Consider the following 19,015-nt stretch of genomic DNA (forward strand, 5'->3'; position numbering starts at 1 on the left):
CACAGGGCCTGCCGCAGGCAGCCACCAACACTACATTGTCCATTTTCTTGTCTTTTTTATTTACATTTTGGTGTCCCTCATTGTTCACACTGGGATCTGTGCTGGGTCGCATGGGAGTCCTGAAGGACCACACAGGAGGCCTCAGTGGGTTCTGCAAGACCTGTGCCGTGAAAAGCTATTTTGTTTGTTTTGGGACCCCGTCAACCCACAAGGGCCAGGGGGAAAGGGTAGTCATACCCTGCCTCCATGCACCTTATTTTTTGGGGAGGGGACTCAGGATAAGGAAACCGATTCACTGAGTCCTTTAAATGGCAGCTGCAACATTTCTGTTCATGTTGAGGCCAGCCAATTCGAATGCTCGGTCCTGCAGGACTGAAGTGGCCTATGGGCACGGCCGGACTGGGAACCGAAACCGGATCTGGCAAACTGCTCGGCTGGCCCCCGGGGGAGGAAGGAGGGGGTGAGGGCGAGCTGGTTGCTACTGCCGGTTTCGGCTAATTTTGTTACAGGTGCCCGATATTGCCAGCCCCGTAACAAAAACCGCCCCCCCCAGGGTCCCAAAACCAGCCCCCACCCTGGCGGCCCACTGGGGAAATGCCCGGTGCCCGCTACGGCCAGTCTGGCCGTGCCTATGGGGATAAAAAGCCCTCTCTGCCAATCAGAATTTCTATTTTTTTGTGGTAGACTCTGATGGGGCCACCTATCAAGATATCACTAACTTTTGAACATTCATCTCTTAAAACTAGAACTTGTTCCCTATTTTTGCCTGGTAGTGTGCTATATTCTGGGTGCTGTAGCATGATTATGCATTGGGGATTTAGAACACGTAAACTATGGTGTAAGTGCATGATTGCTCTGGGCGGTATCGAACAATAGTTCTCAACTCCTCAACAAACTTCTACTCGTTCTCAATGGGTAAACCTCCTACCCTCACATTCAGATGCAGCGACAGACAATATTGTCTTACGCCGGCAATGTCACCAACAGCTTTGATGAATAGTGCCCCAAACACTGATCCCATTGGTGTCGTACATGCTACATCAACTCATTCTCTGAATAAATTCCAATTAGCTGTTAATGAATAGTGCCCCACAAATGATTCCTTTGGTGTCTCACATGTAACCTCCTTTTCCTCTGAATCAATTCCCTTTATCGACCCAAACCCAAATTGCTTTCGCCATCCACATAGAAGTTTACAATCCCTTGCATTATTTTTATTTATTTATTTTTTGCTTTTTATAGCACTAGTAAATCCCAAATATGGTGTCAAAGTGTTTTACATGGGGAGACAAGTACCACTGAAAGCAAGAACCTGATGCCTGATATACTCTGACACAAGTCAGAAAGATAGGCAAAGCAATGTTCAAAGAAACTCTCAGAAGATACGTGCATACCAGGAGAGTCATTCTAGGTCACTCAGCACTTATCCAGGAGGTATTTCTGTAGAATGGATGTAACAGCACAAATGATGGGGCTGTTCATATCTTGGTTGTAAAGGAGCTCCATATTTTAGGTGCATTACTAGAAAAGGTGTGCATCTTGGTAGACGTCTAGTTGGATGTGCAGATGTTGAGGCGTACTTTGGTTTTTCCTCGTTGATCCTTAGCTCACCAGCAAGGGACAGCTTGGTAGCCAAGTTCGCATTGCCGGCCGGCCCAGTGTAGTGCCTTATAGGTAATACAGCTTTCTTGAATGTACGATTGTCCGCCAAGGAAAGGTTGATGGAGTTGGTCTGATATGTACAATTTCTTTTCCCAGAGATCCAACAGGCAGCAGAGTGAAGAACAGCGTCTAGTGTTGGAATTCGGGTCTTAGGAAGTCCTGTAAAAAGGGGCGTTGCTGTATTTGATTCTTTTTTTTTTTTTTTTTAAATTTTTCCCAAAACCTTTATTGCACTTTGCACAATACACAGCGGGATGCCTACAACCCTGCGGGCCGGCCGCCATCGTAAGATCGTCACTTATAACATACAGTAGTAGAGTGCGACGTTAGGCAAAGCTCATAATAGTATTTATCAAAACATGCTGTGTATGAAAAGCGCAGTATTAGCAAATAAAACATTCGGAAAATGCGGTTTTGATGATCTTTTTCACTTTTTCTGTTTAAAACAACAAACTAGTAACATTAACCTGTTAGGAATGACAGTACGGTCTGCTACAAAACAATACAGTGCCAGCTATGAGCGTCGTTTCAGAGGACAGTAAGTCGAACCACATTCCCTTGTGCCCAAGTTTGTTCAACAATCAATACATTATCCCTCACTGCCTGACCCAACATGGCATACCCCGCCGGAAACCCACCCATGCCTCCAACCCCCCACTCCCTCCCCCCTCAATCCTCATCACTTCCGTCATCGGAGTCGCCCTGGTCGTCCTCGGGCAAGGGCTCACAAATATCTCCCCTAAATATATTCCATTTTAGCCAAATCTTGTTCCATTTCCCCGGGCAGGCTCGGCTGGAATATATTGCCCTTTCGGTTAACATTACTTTGTCCATGGTCCGGCACCACTGGGATCTAGTCGGCATGTCTGCTGCCCCCCATCGCTGTGCTATGTCGCGTTTCGCTACCATGACCCCTGCTGTGAACCAGAGTTGTTCATATCTGGACAGGTCAGTAGGCTCCCATATATTCAGTAAGCACCTCCGCGGGTCAGGCAGTAGGGATTGATCCAGTGTTTGTGAGAGTGTGCGGTGTATTTGTCTCCAGTACTCCTGAATTTTGGGACAGTCCCATATGGTGTGGAAGAATGTGCCCTCCTCTCCGCATCCGCGCAAACAGTAAGGATGGGGCGCGCGCTGTATGCGGTGCAGCACCATCCTCGTGTAGTAAACCCTGTGGAGGATCTTGAATTGTATTAGTCTCATGCGTGCAGAGATGCCCACCACCCTAGGCGATTCAAGTGCCGCGTTCCAGTCGTGTTCATCCATATCGTGAATGTCCCCCTCCCATTTCTCCTTCAGGTGGAGTGTCGGATCTGGGGTATTATTAAGCAATTTACGATACGTGAGGGACGTCGCTTTTTCTAGCATGCAGTCAGTGAGGAGGCGGTCTTCCAGAGGCGAAGACTCCGGTAGAGGTGTGCCGGGTGGTAGTATTGTGAGCAGTGCATGGCGGATTTGGACGTATCTGTAAAGTTCCCTGTCACTGAAATCATACAGCTCTTTTAGTCGGGCAAAGGGAAGTACTTCCTCCCTCTCCCACAGATCCCCTACCGTGGAGACGCCAATCGTGTCCCATTGTGCGAACCCCTTGGTGTTTCTGAGATTGCCCAGTGCTCGGGAGTCCCACAGCGGGGTCATCTTGGTTATCTTCCCCTTCCAACCCAGGGCCGCCGTTGCCGTGTGCCATATTTGAACAGTTAATTTCGTGGGACCTAGTAGCTTCCGTATCTTGCGGCTATCGTACAATGGACCCAACAAACTATGTACGCCCAGTTGTGTCCTATCCGAATAAAATGCTGGGTCAGTATGCGGTGCGTGGATCCACTGATTAATCGGCTTGAGGTGTGCCGCCCAGTAGTACAATTTCAGATTCGGTAGTGCGAGACCCCCACTATACCAGTCTCTGTGTAGCTTTGACTGTGCCACTCGTGCCGGGAGGTTACCCCATAGAAGGTTGGAGACCAGAGCCGCCACTTTCTGGAAGAACTTAGGCGGCACAGGATATGGTGAGTTCTCAAGGACATATAAAAACCGCGGTAATGCCAACATCTTATAGAGCGCCGCCCTGCCCAGGAGCGTCAACGGTAGGCCCGACCAAAATTCTACATCTCGTTTAAGCCGGACCAGGTGTGGATTCAGGTTCTTATCCATGAATTCTGCCGGGTCCCTAGTGACATGGATTCCCAGGTATTTAAAGGACGTGCCCGCCCGCTTCAGTGGGCACGCATTGTCGAGATTCGGGGCTGGACCTCGCAGAACGTACACTTCCGACTTGGCCCAGTTCAGAGTATAGCCTGAGACACTACCGTGTGTGTCGCAGATGCGCAACAACGCTGGTATGCCTTCATCGGGGTCGGTTAGGTATACTAGCATGTCATCGGCGTATAAAGACAGCCGATCTTCCCAACCCCCTGGCCATGTTATGCCTTTAACTAGGGGTGAAGCTCGTATGAGGGTTGCAAGGGGTTCCAAAGAGATGGCAAACAGCAAGGGCGACAGAGGGCACCCCTGCCGCGTGCCCCTGCCCAACGGGAATGCATGCGAAATATGGCCGTTAGCTACCACGTGCGCCATTGGGTCCGTGTACAGCAGCCTGACCCATGCACGAAAACGAGGGCCAAAGCCCATAAGCGTCAGCGTCTCAAACAAGTATTCCCACTCCACCAGGTCGAACGCCATCTTGGCGTCAAGCGTTAGAATCACCGCTGGCGAGGTAATGGCGTCCGTCCTGGCCAGTACTCCATGTAGCCGTCGCAGGTTCAACGCCGTGTTTCTGTGCGGCATAAACCCGGACTGATCCGGATGTATGATCGATGACAGATGGGGCAGAATCCTTTGAGCCAGGAGCTTAGCCAGGATTTTCACTTCCGCGTTTAGTAGGGAAATGGGTCGATAGGAGGAACATTCCTCCGGCGGCTTACCCGGCTTGGGAATTGTCACAATAGTCGCCACTCGTTGGTCCAGCGGAAGGGAGCCCTGTTCGAGACTGTCTCTGAACATCCCCAACAAATGCACACTGAGGGTCTCCGGCATCGCCTGGTACCATTCTACGGGTATACCATTCGGTCCCATCGCCTTGCCAGGGTTCAGTGCCCGAATGGCCAGCTGGATTTCCTCCACAGTGATATCTGCCTCCAATTCACTTGATGCCTCTGGTGACAGTGTTTGGACCTCAATCGGAGCCAAGAGAGCTCTTGCGGTCTCAGATGTGACCATCCGTTCCGGGGCGTACACTTGTTGGAAGTGGGCCGCTAGTATCTCCGTGATGCGCCTAGGATCTGAATGTGGCACCCCATGCATGTCCGTGAGCCGCTGTATCCCCTTGTGGTTGGTCTCCCGCTTATCCAGCCATGCTAGCATTTTCCCTGCTTTGTCCCCCACATCATAAATTCTATTTTGAGTATCTGTTATGTATCCTTTAACGACCACGCGCAGATGATCGTTATATAACTGCTGTTGGAGAGTGAGTGCGTGCAGGGTGGAGGGGGAGGGGTGCAGCTCATGAGCCGTGGTCCGTTCCCTCAGTGCCACCTCTAAAGCGGTCAGTGCCTGGGATTGTTGCCTCTTGTACCCGGTGATAGTGCTAACTGCATGCCCTCTCAGGACCGTCTTATAGGCTTCCCATATTGTCGCTGAGGAGCGTACAGAGTGAACATTTTCAAGAAAGTAATGTTTTGTGGCACGTTTAAGGGCCTTGCGGACCTGTGGAACTTTAAAGTAGGATGCATGAATGGGGTAGACGCGTCTGCGCGCTCTCGTGTGCATGGTGAGGTTCAGTGTGAGGGGCGAGTGGTCTGAGATACCCCGAGGGTGTATCACTAGGTTATCTACGTGGTGAAGGCCACTACCCATCGACAGGAAGTAGTCGATGCGGGATAGGCTTCCATGTACTGCGGAGAGAAAGGTGTATTGTTTAGCGCCCGGGTGTAAGTGTCTCCAGATGTCAGTCATTCCCATGGCCGTTGCAAACCGCCGCAGGCATGTGTCCCCCCCTGCCAGGGCCGGTGCTGGGTGCCTATCCAGTTGCGTGTCCATAACTGCGTTGAAGTCTCCCCCCAGGACAACCTCACCCTCCGGGAGAGTCAGAAGGAAGTCCCCTAGTCTCGGGAGGTGTACTGAGTGTAATGCCGGAGGAATATATACTGACACAAGATTGAAAAGAGACCCCTCCCATTGCCCATGCACAGCCGCGAAGCAGCCTTGGTCATCTGTTTGGGACGATAGAGGCATGAATTGTGAGTTCTTTTTTATTAGAACGCCTGACCCCCTGGAGCCGGACGTGAAGTCAGAATGAGCCCACATTTTGTAACCCCGTCTATCTAGCGCTTTTACAGCCCCCCCTACCAGGTGAGTTTCCTGCAGCAAAGCCACGGTAGGCCGCAGTCGCTTAATAGCAGCCAATACTAACCCCCGTTTAACCTTGTCTCCCAAACCCCGTACATTCCAGGACAACAAGGACAGAGTCGGGCACTGTGTATCAGTGGATTCCGTTCCCATTAGTGGTGCCACGTCGTTAGCCATTGGGGACTATGAGGTATGAGATGGAGCACTCAGGAGGCACCAGCGGACCAGCAGCTGCACCACCGCACAGCGAAGAGCCCACAGACGCCTCGGGGGCCCCTGTATGCGTGGAATGAATCCCACAACGGTGGAAACATCGTGTATACCTATACGGGTACAGTCTCAGCAGGAATAGCACAAAGCAATTTCTCCCCTCTGTTCTCGAGCCTAACTGTGTCAAGCGGACCGACACGCCCCCTGAGTGGCATGGTGTAGTATTTGGCCGTACATATGTGTTCCTAACAAACAATCTTGTAACCGTTAAAAACCCATCCTTCCCTCTTAAGAAGAACATAACTGTAACTCTTTCCCCCCTCCCTGCTCCCCTGCTCCCCGGACAAACCCCCGCCCGGGACCCCAACTTCGCAGAGTGCTTTAGTCCCTCCCCAACCACCTTACTTTCTCGTGGGGTCGATGAGTTCCTTACAGGCACCAGCTGTGCCCACCCTACTCAGCTGTTTCGGTATCTAGGTCCATAACATTTCCGCTCTTCTTGTTCCGCTACAGAGAGTCATTAAACCGGGGCCGGCTGCCCCGAGTCGAAGAGGTTCTGCGACGCCTCAAAATCAGTTTCGTCCGTGCCGTCTTGGCGCGGTGAGGGAATCATCTGTACATTCCGCTGGTTGCCGCTTCGGTGTTCGGTCTGTTCCCTGCTTGTGCGACGTTGTCGACCAGTCCGTCGCCAACCGTCGAGCCAGTCCCGGGCCACTTCCGGATTATCAAAAAACCAAGTCTTACCCTCGGCGACCACCCTCAGTTTAGCCGGGAATAACATGGAGTATGGAAGGTCCCTGTCCCTCAGCGTTTTCTTAACCTCCGTGAACGATTTGCGTCGTCTGGCCACCTCCGCCGTGTAGTCCGGGAAGAAGGCCAAGGTAGCGTTTTGTATCTTGACAGGGGGGGAGACTCTCGCAGCCTGCAGGATGGCGTCCCTGTCCCTGAAATTGAAGAGTCTCGCCAGCACAGGCCTCGGAGCTGCACCAGTTTTGGGCGGTCCGCCCGGGACCCTGTGTGCCCTCTCCACAGAGAAGAAGTGGGAGAGCCCCTTTGGCTGTAGTTTGGTCTTGATGAGATCCTCAACGTAGAGGTCCATGGCTCCCTTACCCTCCGTCTCTGGAAGGCCAAGGATTCGCACATTGTTCCGTCGCGAGCGTCCTTCTTGGTCGTCCAGCTTGTCCTGCAGCAGCCTGGTGACCTTCTCCATCCGTTCCATGGCCGTTTGGAGCTCCGATGTATCCTCCACCAGGGACTTCGTCACCACCTCGACCTGGGACACTCTTTCCGACATTTTTTGGAAGTCCGCTCGCAGCAGTGTGACTTCAGTCGAGATAGATCCAACCGTGGTTTTGACATCCGACAGCGTCTTCATGATGTCCTCCAGCGTTACCTTTGCGGTTTCTTCCACCTCCTGGGCTGTCCCGGTGGAGGTCCGTCCGCCGGGTTGGGATCTGGCATGTTGGCTGTAGGCAAACTTGTCTAGCTTGGCCTGCGTTGAGCCACTCCTGTTCGTTTTCCCCGTCATGTCGGGAGGTCCTTAAGGCACGGTCCTGAACCTTTCGTGCCTGGACGACGGAGGAGGCTGCCTCCGGAGTTGGGTGCCACGGAAGAAAGTGTGGTCGCGCGGATGGAGGAGCCCCTCCGCCCTAGTCTCGCTGCGAGTAGCCCCTTCGTCGCCCCGTTGCAGCTCGATGACAATATCGTTCGGGTTGCCGCCGGATGCGTGTGCACTGTTGCGTCACCACACTCCCCCCGCCTCTGGAGCGTGTAATGTCCGGTCTTAACCCCAAGATGCCCGCCGGCGGGACCCCCCGGATTTAGTGTGCCGCTACGGGGTACTTACTGGACGCTTGTTGCGTGACTGTTCAGGGATTCAGCAGGTTGCCAGTAGTGCCAATTCTGAGTCCCGGGCGCTACAGAGGCCTTATCATACACGTGGCAAGAGCACCGTTGTATCGTCCAGTGTTCATATAACGTTGTGCCTTTGGCTTTGTGGTTTAGGTCCGTTGCACTGGTCGGGAGGAATTGCAGACCCCCTTGCTCTTGACCGTGATGTCCTTTTTTGCGGAGAAGTGTCGTGGCTCTCCAGGTCGCCGTCTGGCTCTCCGGCTTACCCCGGTCTCCGCAGCTCTGAGCAGTGCTGCTTGGCCGTTCCAGCCTGCCCCCCTGAGTATGCGCTGAATAGTCCCCCTGGGGCACTCGTCGCGTCCCTCCGCAGGTTGGACCCCAGTCCTCGGTGTCCGATAATCTCAGGGGGGGGGGGGGGGCCCCAGCGACCGCACTGTCCGGTTCCTAGTACTGTATTCCGCAGCCGCTCTGCGTCGCCCCAAGGTGTCCGGTGCAGTCCGCTGAGGCGCTTCCACTCGCCCGTCTCCGAGAGGCTACACCCCCTCCTCTCCAACGGGGCACCCACCAGCAGGCTCAGTGTCCGCCGAGTCCCAAGGTCCGGTTCCGACCACCCGGAGGATGTCTGGAGTCTGGTGCGGGCGGGTCGGAGGCGCCGGCTGGGCACCGGGGGTCGTCTCCACCAGTATGCCGGCTTGGTCTCACTTCCGCCGGGGCTGGAGGCTTACTTTAGTCCGGTGTCTCCTTCCCCAGTGCAGGCCAAACCGCGTCGGACGATGCCGGAATGGAATGCCGCCGCCGTTCGTCTCCAAAAGCGGATCAGGATCTACCGCTTCGGACCCAGTCCCCGTCGCAGCCGCTTCAGGTGGGTTATTGACCGGATTTGTGTGTCGGATCGATGGTAGGCCTCAGTGCCCTCAGGAGCTCCTACGTTATGCTGCCGCCATGCTTGGCTGCTAGCCACGCCCCCTTGCTGTATTTGATTCTTGAAATGACCAGGGCGTGACATAGGATTCTGGGGTGTGGTCCGGGTAAGAAGTGTATGATGTTTCTTAAGATTCACAGATGTTATGTAGCACATTTGCCTGCAGTTTTATGTGTAGTTAGGATCATCTTGGGTTGACACCTAATAATGCTGCTGAGGAGAGATCAGCTTGGGTGATGTGCCAATATTAGCCATTTTTTTTTATCAATTAGTGGGGAAGATTACTGGTAGGTCTTGAAGAGAGCACAAGGAGTTTCATTTTCTGTGTATTGAGCTTAAGTTTTATGTCATTTAACCAGTCTTGGAAGCCGGAAAGGCGAGTTGGTAGAATCTGAAGGTGTTTTAGGCAGTCTAGTCTCAGGTAGACCTTGGTATCATTTTGAATTGGTGGAAAGGCGTACGATGTTTGGCCAGAGGGAATCGACTCCGCGTGCACTTACTGTACCACTACGTAGATATATTCAATACGACCACAGGGAGAGGAGTCTGGAGAAATCAGAGTCTTTTGTTATGGTGGAAAGTCTCAGCAGTGCTCTTACCCACGCTCCTCTTTCGCCGATAGTTGTGCTGAGCAACACACTTAGGAGCATGGGATGCTACAGAGGTTGAAAAGAGAAGATGGAATGAAAAATAGTCAATGCAACCTTCAAGATGACCTTCACACCCAGTGCTGCCTCTCGACACTCCATGGTACCCAGGACACCTCGTGGATTGACTGCAGCCTGGAGCCTGCTGGCTGCTTTGCAATCCTGCATATTAATTTATGTATTCAAATCTATGTACCTCTGTCACCCAAAGCACTTAACAAAATTAGTAAAGCAGCACAAAAAAATGATTAAATACAAACTCATGGGGGCATACACAGACCAAGAAAAGGAGGGGAGCAGTCTGAGAGCAGGAAGAAATGGGAGTGAACTCAGGTGGCAAGTTCTTAGGTCAGTGATGGCCAAGGGTGAGGCGGTATGAGTGGGGCAGGAGGGAATGCCAGTGAACTGCGGTGGGATGGGCTCTGTGTCAGAGATGGCCAGGTTTGCGGGGATATGAATGGGGCAGGCGGGAACAACAGTGAGCTGAGATGGGATGTGGATTTTAGGGAAAAGATGCCACAGGGACAGGAGGTGTGGCTGTGGCAGAATTGAATGACAGGGATTGGAGGTGGGATTGGGGTCTTAGGCCAGAGATGTTGATGCGTTGGGGGATAACTGGAAAGGAGGGAGAGTCAGTGAGCTGTGGTGAGTGGGGTGGGAAACAACCTTTACAACGCAGTCATTGCATCGCACTACCTTTACATAGCAGTCATTACATCGCAACATCCTTCACATCGCATGCCATTACAACGCAGCCATTACATTGCATGTCACAACAACGCATGTCATTACAATGCATGTCACTACAACACAGGCAATACATCGCCAGGCATTACAACGCACACCATTGCAACGCAAAGTACCCGTACACTATTCAACACTTACCGTACTGTTGCACTCACTGGAGTTAGAATAGTAATTATTACCCCTATACTATCCAACACTTACCTTAAATGTGATGTAATGGTATGCATTGTAATGGTATGCGTTGTAAAGGTATAATTCGATGTATTGGAATGTGTTGTAAAGGTAGTTTCCGAAAATGCAATGTAATGGCATGCTTTGTAAAAGAATGTGTTGTAAAGGATGTTGTGATGTAAAAACTGCATTGTAAAGGCATGCATTGTAAATGTATGTGTTGTAACGTCATACATTCAGGTGGGGTATTAGCACAGAGATGACTAGGGTGGATAGGGAAAACTGAGGCAGGAGATAAGGTCAGTGAGCTGAAATGGAATGGAGGTCTTAGACCAGAGATGGCCAGAGGGCAGGAGGTATGACTGGGACAGGATTGAATGGCAGTGATCAGAGGTGGGATGGCAGATTTACCAGAGGTGGAGAGGTTTAATGGGGCAGAAGAGAACTTCAGTGACCTGTGGTGGGGAAAGGGTCTTAGTACAGATATATCATGGGGTGGGGTGGGGTGGAGTGGGGTGGTATGACTGGATGCAGGACTGAATGGCAACGAGCTGAGTTGGGATGTGTTCTTAGGTCAGTGATGGTCTAGGGCTGGAGAGGTATGACTGGGACAGGAAGGAATGGTGAACAGGCATATTATCGACTTTTTAATTTCGACCTACAGAAATAGCTAGTTATCAAAGGGACTGAATATCGACATCAAGAATATCGGTGACCAGAATATTGACATGAAGGCTATCCAAAACTTTCCCTACTGTTGCACTCACTGGAGTGGGAATAGTAATTTTTACTCCTCCGCTATCCAACACTTTTCCTACTGTTGCACTCACTGGAGTGGGAATTTAAAAAAAACAATATTTTTTACAACAATATTGTTTTCCCGATATTTTTGTACTTACCATAATGTAGATAGGACTTCGATATTCTGGATCTCGATATTTTGCCTCTAATATTTTTGACGTTGATATTCTTGTAGTCGATATTCTGTCAGTGATTCGAAAGAAATGGCAGTAAATGTGGTGGGATCTGGTCTTAGGCCAGAGATGGCCTAGGGCTGGAGAGGTATGACTGGGGCAGGAAGGAATGGCAGTGAACTTTGGTGGGATGTCGTCTTCAGCCAGAGATGGTTAAGGGTGGAGAAAGCATGACTGTGGGCGGAGGCAATGGCTGGGACTCTGGTGGGTGCATGCTTTGGGTAAGAGATTGTTAGATTTCGGGGACAGGGGTAGAGATTGCAAACATGGCTGCAAATGAATTCTAGAATTTGGCCATCTGGTGAAAGAGGGACAGGGAGAAAGTAAATATTGGGAATCGAAAAGATCAGAGCAATGAAGCCAAAACAGTGCTACTTGGTATTAGAGGCAACACATTTACACTTACTTTGTCCATCATTACATAAAAATCACCGCTAAAGGCAATTACCACTTCTGTGAAATGAATGCTCTGCTGGAATTATTGCTTGGTGATATTACAATTACACATTACCGTCAGCTGCATGAAAATTACCCTTCGGGGTAATCACCACTCACTGTACAAATAGCCACAAGAAAACATATCCTCAGCGAAATATCCTGTGGAGTGGATATTAGCGTGGGTGGTATGTGATTCATCTGCCACGGTCCGATGTTGCTTGTGTTCTGGTTCAGAGAGGACTTGGCCTGGCAGCTTAGGCTGAACTGTTCCCATTGGAGCAGGATCAAGACTGGTTTGCATAAGGCTGAGTCCAAATTGAGGTGGCACGGTGTGCAAAACAACGATGGACTGGGATGTGGCCCGAGTAATTATCAGTGGTTGTGAATAATTCAAGCATTCAATCCATCACTTTTTTGTATACTTTAATGTTATTGGTGGGTGGCATTTCTGCCTTCTGTTAAAGGCGGCATTTACTCCTGCCGGTATTTACTCATTACATCTCGGGGACAGTCCTGCTGCTCTCAAGTAATGAGGCTGAAAGGACTCTTTTTTGGCTGGATCTTGTCCTCATAGCTCCTTCTTCAGTCCTCTGTGCAGTGGATCAGTGAAAGGAAGCGCCTACAATGACTTCCTATTAAGCCAAAGCTTGCAGCGCTTTGCTACAGTCTTCCCAGAGCTGCCAAATGTACACAGGGATTAGGCTGAACAAAGCATCCTCCTCCGAAGCACAAACTCGTGGAGGGCATAAACTTGACAAACACTTCCTTAATTCTTTAATCCCTGCAACATTTTTCTTCGGATGGGGAAAGTAATTAGGATGTGTCTAAATCGCCGAACAAATAATATAACTTTTATTTACTTGGGCTGATCCAGTTGAGGCAGTGTGAGAGTAAGGAGTTTCCAGGGATTGTGTTACTATTGGAAAAAGGCTCATGTGATTATCAGATAAACACAAACCTTTGTCAGCAAGACAAAAGTATGTTCGAGCAGTTCAAGGAATTCACACCTATGGCCGCAGGTGAGTCCCCGTAGTATCAAGAAAACAAAAGTGCAGCCTGGTCTGAGGGTCAGGCGATCCAGGGCTGCACGTGTGAGGTGTCCGCATGTAACTCGAGAGACTGAAATAGATGGATTCTGTTAGGGGTTTGTCTGACAGTATCCGCACATTTCTTATTCAAGAGCAGCTGTCTTGGCCTGGGAGTTGTATGGAATGAACATCTTTCCATTCATGAAACTGTCCCACGTTTTTTTCAAAAATCCCAAACTCTTCTATTTCTTAGAAGATAATTAACAAGATTTCATCAAGGGTGGGTGAAATGTTTCATTAATTGGGAAAATTTGGTGACTCTGCATTACTTTTGTAATGCAGAGTTTTGGTCAAATTCTGCCAATCTCCACATTGCAGAATTGTGTTTGCGGGAGGCTCCAGAAATGAAAGCGAGATTTGGCACCCCTAGCGCAATTTTCTAATGAGAGCGGTAGTAGACGGTCGCAAGTGGTCGCGGTCGGAGGACCGCTTCCTGAGTACATTTGCTGCCACTCGAATACATTTTATGCTTGAGTGGCAGTAAAATAAACTTGAATGGCTGCGTGCTCGTGCACACACATGGTGCAGTTCGCAGGGGCGGCTCATCCACTATGGCGGAGGAGCGTTGCCCCACTGCTTTTAATCAGTGAGAAACATAAAATGATAATACCTTACAGTTATTATCATTTTATGCTTCTATCCTTCTGCTTTGCAGTGGGTTGGTGGGCGGGCGGGGCTGCTCTGCTCTCGGAGCAGGGCAGGGGAGGAGTCGATTGGCCACTCCTGAATGTGCAGTGACTGCTTGGTCGGCCATCTTGGGCCGCCCAAACCAGTCATGCGCACTTCCCCGTTCTCCATGCAGGCTACATTACAGCCTGCATGGAAAACATGCCCACCCCTCCATTCCTGGCTTAGCACATGTCATGGCGCTCAGACTAATCACAACGCTACATTGCAGTGTTGTGATTGGCTTTGGGGAGGAAGCCAGGCTGCCGGCTCCCTGTTCCTGTCAGTCGGAGGCAGGAGGGCAGGAGCAGAGAAAATGCGGGACCCGCCCCAAGTTAAGTTTTTTTTTTATTCCAATCCCCCCCTCATGTGACACCCTTCCCTCCTGCAACACCACCCCTCCGACCACCCATGGCCGCCTCACCACCCGCGAGCCATGCCGGCCGCCACTGGCAGTTGGCACTGACTTTTCAGCGCTGCTCATGCGACTGGTGCTAAATTGCAGTGCGTGCAGTGTGAAGTGTATATTTTGTGCCTGTTCACAAAACTCCACCGAATCTTGCAGAATTTTCAACTCCATGAAATTCCAGAGTGAAACTCCGCCCACTCCTAGCTTTTAGACCTCAAAGTACATTCCCTCCACCTGAAGCTCAACAACCCCCTACCATCTTATATTCTGAGCAACTCTATGTGCAGAGGAGTAGTTTTCATATAGATCATGATACTCAAAAGTTTAGCTTTCTATTAGTCGTTCAGGGTTTTGGCACTTACGAGAAATGGAGGCCAGAGAGTTGATGAGATCTGTCCAGGACTGCACAGTGCGTCAATGGAGCGGCTGAGATCAGAACCCAGGTCTCCTGATTCACAGTAATGCAGTGTTCCACATCTCATCCCTTACTGGCTTGTTCTCCACATGTATCTTATTTATTAACTCAGGAGATAAGCATATGCTTCTGATCCCCAGCACGCAAAATAGTCGGTGCTCAGACGATTTACGGTGCAGGAAATACATACAGTATATACATAAACGTGCTGATGTGATTCACTCAGTGTGTGCGATAAATTGATTATTAAGGATGTAATGATGAAGGCAAAGGAGACACTGTGAAAAAAATAATTGCCTAGGATCACACAATGTGGTCAAGTGAAAGCCAGGATTGATGCAAGACTTTTGTATAAATCAGCTACTAAATGGTTATTTTCTCTCCCTTCTCAGAGGAAAGATTTTTTCTTTTTGCCTAATTCTTTTGAGGCTTCAAATCAGTGCACTGTGTTAATGACATCTTGGCTATGCATGTTTCATAATGATGGGTCGTAGTAGTATTTGGGGAGGGTGATTTTGTATCTAGAGGCACCATTTTGTATTTAACATCTTCAGACATTTTACCCAGCAGTATTCTGGATACTGTGACAGTTCCAGTGTTCGATAAACACGTGTGGGTTCATGACCCAACATTCACGCCGCTATTGGCTAAAAAGCATGGAGTTGCTTCAGGTGTCAAGCATGGCATGGAGCCACTTATTAACTATGTGATAAGTTAGTACTGACCCATAACTAATTGACTCAGTGGATTCTGGGACCTCTTCACTTAGCAGGGGCGGCGCGCCGCCTTCTTTCAAAGATACAGGTGTGTTTACGGTTATGGATAACTCATTTGCTTAATGAATATGAACTCTGTACCTCAATCTTCAGATGACTTACAGTAAATCCTCCTGAGCAAAAAAGGGCCCTTTTAACACATATATGATGATTTTTCACTCTGGCGCTTCCTCTCAGGCTCCACCCCCACTCTAGCTCGGGCTAGCTCCCAAATAGTCTGAGGGCAGAGCTTCCAGGCGCCTCCTGGGCCATGGTGGTAGAATGGCGGTCTGTGGTGAACAGTAGTGCAGCAGTGTATGCACTGCCGTGCTGTGTCCCTCCGGGGCAAACCGGTGCAACATGTAGCTGCAGAACACACATGGGCCCTGGGATCCCCCGGGTTTGCCTGGGGCCCGAGGGACACAGTGTCCCATAGAATTACCACAATGGGATGAACAAGCAACCCTTAGCAGAGGGAAAGCCTGGGATGCTGCCTGCATGCGCAGAACTGCTGGGAGAATCCTTAGGGATCCAAGAGTTCTTGGGGTGTCTGTGCACCCCCAGGGCAGTACCCCTAAACACTGCTGTGATTCCTGGGTTGCGCAGGTGATGGGACCAGCTTTTATCTCCTCTGGGGATCAGAGAGTCCCTGCAGATTCCAGCAGCTCCAGGAGATGGCTGCTAGCATCACCTCTGACCCTGGACCTCTGTCCTCGATGCCATGTGGAAAGCAGGTGGAGATTACCGCAAAAAGAGTCCACCTCCCAGGGAGAGTCCACTTCCACTCCCAGATTCAAGCTATCCTCTATGCACTCACTGACTGAACCTTTGACCTTGAGCCCTGGCTGAGCCCTGCTGCCATTTGGTGCTATGCAAATACTACATACATACATACATACGTACATACATACATATATGCTAGCTTAAAAATACATACAGGCTATCATACATACATACAGGCTATCATACATACACACATACATTCATTCATACACACACATACATACATACAGGATATCATGCATACATACATACACACATATCTATATATATTCTAATATAATAAAGAGAGAGCCTAAACCTTTGAGGCGGGTAATCTCAGGAACCACAGCACCAATCACAACACACAATACAGCGTTGGAAAGGGCAGTTGCAGCAGAAGGGCATAGGCTATGCAGATGCCCACCATATACATTTAAAAGGTAAAAGAACCATGCCAGCACAGTAGTCCCTTGTGGGCGTGTCTGCGGTGTGCTTTGAGCGTGTGCTGGGGGCGTGACAAACGCTGGGGGCGTGTGGTACGTTCCGCCCTTCATGCCATGTCTCATATCGTGTGCTAATCCCACCCTGCTCCCTTTAAATACCTCTGCACCCCATAATCATAACCCACCCTTACTCCTTAAAATACCCAACACCCTTAAACACTAAACCATCCTAACCCTACAAATATACCCTGTACCCCAAAACCCAAACCTATCCCTAAACCTTAAAAATACCCCTGTACCCCAAAACCCAAACCTCGCCCTGAACCCTATAAATACCCCCTGTACCTCAAAAGCCAAACCTACCCCTGATCCCTAAAAATACCCCTGTACCCAAAACACCCAAACCTAGCCCTGAACCCTAAAAATACCCCTGTACCCAAAACAACCAAACCTAGCCCTGAACCCTAAAAATACCACTGTACCCCAAAACCACGCCCTGAACCCTAAAATACCCCTGAACCCTAAAATAGCCCTTTACCCTAAAACCCGAATCTAGCCCTGAACCCTTAAAATACCCCTGTACCCCAAAACCCAAATCTACCCCTGAACCCTAAAAATATCCCTGTACCCCAAAACCCAAACCTAGCCCTGAACCCTAAAAATAATCCTGTACCCCAAAACCCAAACCTACCCCTGAACCCTAAAATACCCCTGTACCCCAAAACCCAAACCTAGCCCTGAACCCTAAAAATATCCCTGTACCCTAAAACCCAAACCTAGCCCTGAACCCTTAAAATACCCCTGTACCCCAAAGCCCAAACCTACCCCTGAACCCTAAAAATACCCCTATACCCCAAAACCCAAATGTAGCCCTGAACCCTAAAAATACCCCTGTACCCCAAAACCCATACCTATCCCTAAACCCTAAAACTACTTCTGTACCCCATAACCCAAAACTATATCTGAACCCTTAAAATACCCAAACACCCCAAAACATATACCTCAGTATCCCAAAACATATACCCCTATACCCATACTTACCTTATCCAAACATTAAAAAAAACATGCTTTTACCATTCATGCATTTACACCGAATTTCGTTGTAAATGTATGCGTGGTAAAAGCATATAAAATGTAATGCCATGCGTTATAATGACATTGCGGAGTCATGGTACTATCGTAATGAAAGTATGCGGAGTGATGGTATGCGGAAAGAAAGTTGCGGAATAATGGGTGTTTACCCTCCCCAGTAAGTACATTGGTGGCACGGCGGCCCACATCTCCAGCAACATACTCATATTTTTTCACCACCCATTTGAAAAATGCACAGGTCTCTCTCATTGATGGCCAGCACCGACATACACTTTTAGACACACCTCCCGCCACAAGTTCTAGAATTGCGAACTTTAGAGCTGTGGAGCTACGTTCGTATCTCGGCATCAGCTCAACATCCTGTGATTCCAGGCACATCGCTTTGTCTCCCCGTGCCTACCACAAATGAATGTGTTCTTCTGTAATGTAAATTGTGCTCATGCCATGTTGTCGAGTTCGCGCTATATAATATTGCAAGGAAAAATAAAGTATGGAAACTCGAGTTCACACACTACTGAGCGCGCACTCATAAGTGCATCAGCAGTGCACTGTGAATCGGAGCGTTTCACAGGCCTGTCACAGATAAGAAATGCTATCAAAACGAAATCCTACAAAACAATATACTACTGGCCGGCAGCAATTCATACCCGGACAACGTCGGGACGGGCTGCTAGTATACATATATACAGACATACATACATAATTACACGCATACACACACACACATGCACACACACACATGCACACACACACACATATATGCTATCATAGTAAAACCCTAATAAATTCTAAACTTATTTTTTATTCTCTTCAGAAGGAAAAAATTAGTCCCTTGGATTATTGCTTTAAATTGCCGCACACCTAACATCTTTTACAAAAAAGTTACTGTTTTCTGCCCTCCCACCTCATAAAAATAAAATGGAGCTGTCTTTCCTTCCTCTTTCAAACTTTCCTCGTGCGCTCCCAAACTTGCCCGCCGGCCATCTGCGAGGCGCTATTGTTGGGACTGCGCTGAATGATTCATGAGACAAGCCTGACGCGGGAGGGGACGGGGGCGCGCTTGGATTACGGCGCGCGCAGGCACCTGCCAGGTGGGCTTTTCAATCTACCCCATCGCAGCGTCGATTGAGATCACAGGAACCGCTCCTCGAGGGAGGGCTGGCGAGGGCAAAGAGCCGTCCATGTGCCCGTCGAGCCAGCTCTGCAGACTGACCGTCGGGCTAGTGATGGAGGCGTTTTTACAGAGGTCGCTTTTGACAAAACGCCAATTGTCGTGCTAATATGAGCAGCGAGTTGAATTAGACGCCAGAGGCTTAGAAACTACTCGCAGGCGGCGCACTATATAAGTGTAGCCAGTCAGTGACCCTATATGTACCGCCTCCAGCAGCATCTCAGCTGTGCCTAACAGCTCCCAGTATT

Source organism: Lissotriton helveticus, chromosome 5_1, assembly GCF_964261635.1.
Source record: "Lissotriton helveticus chromosome 5_1, aLisHel1.1, whole genome shotgun sequence".
Taxonomy (NCBI): Eukaryota; Metazoa; Chordata; class Amphibia; order Caudata; family Salamandridae; genus Lissotriton; species Lissotriton helveticus.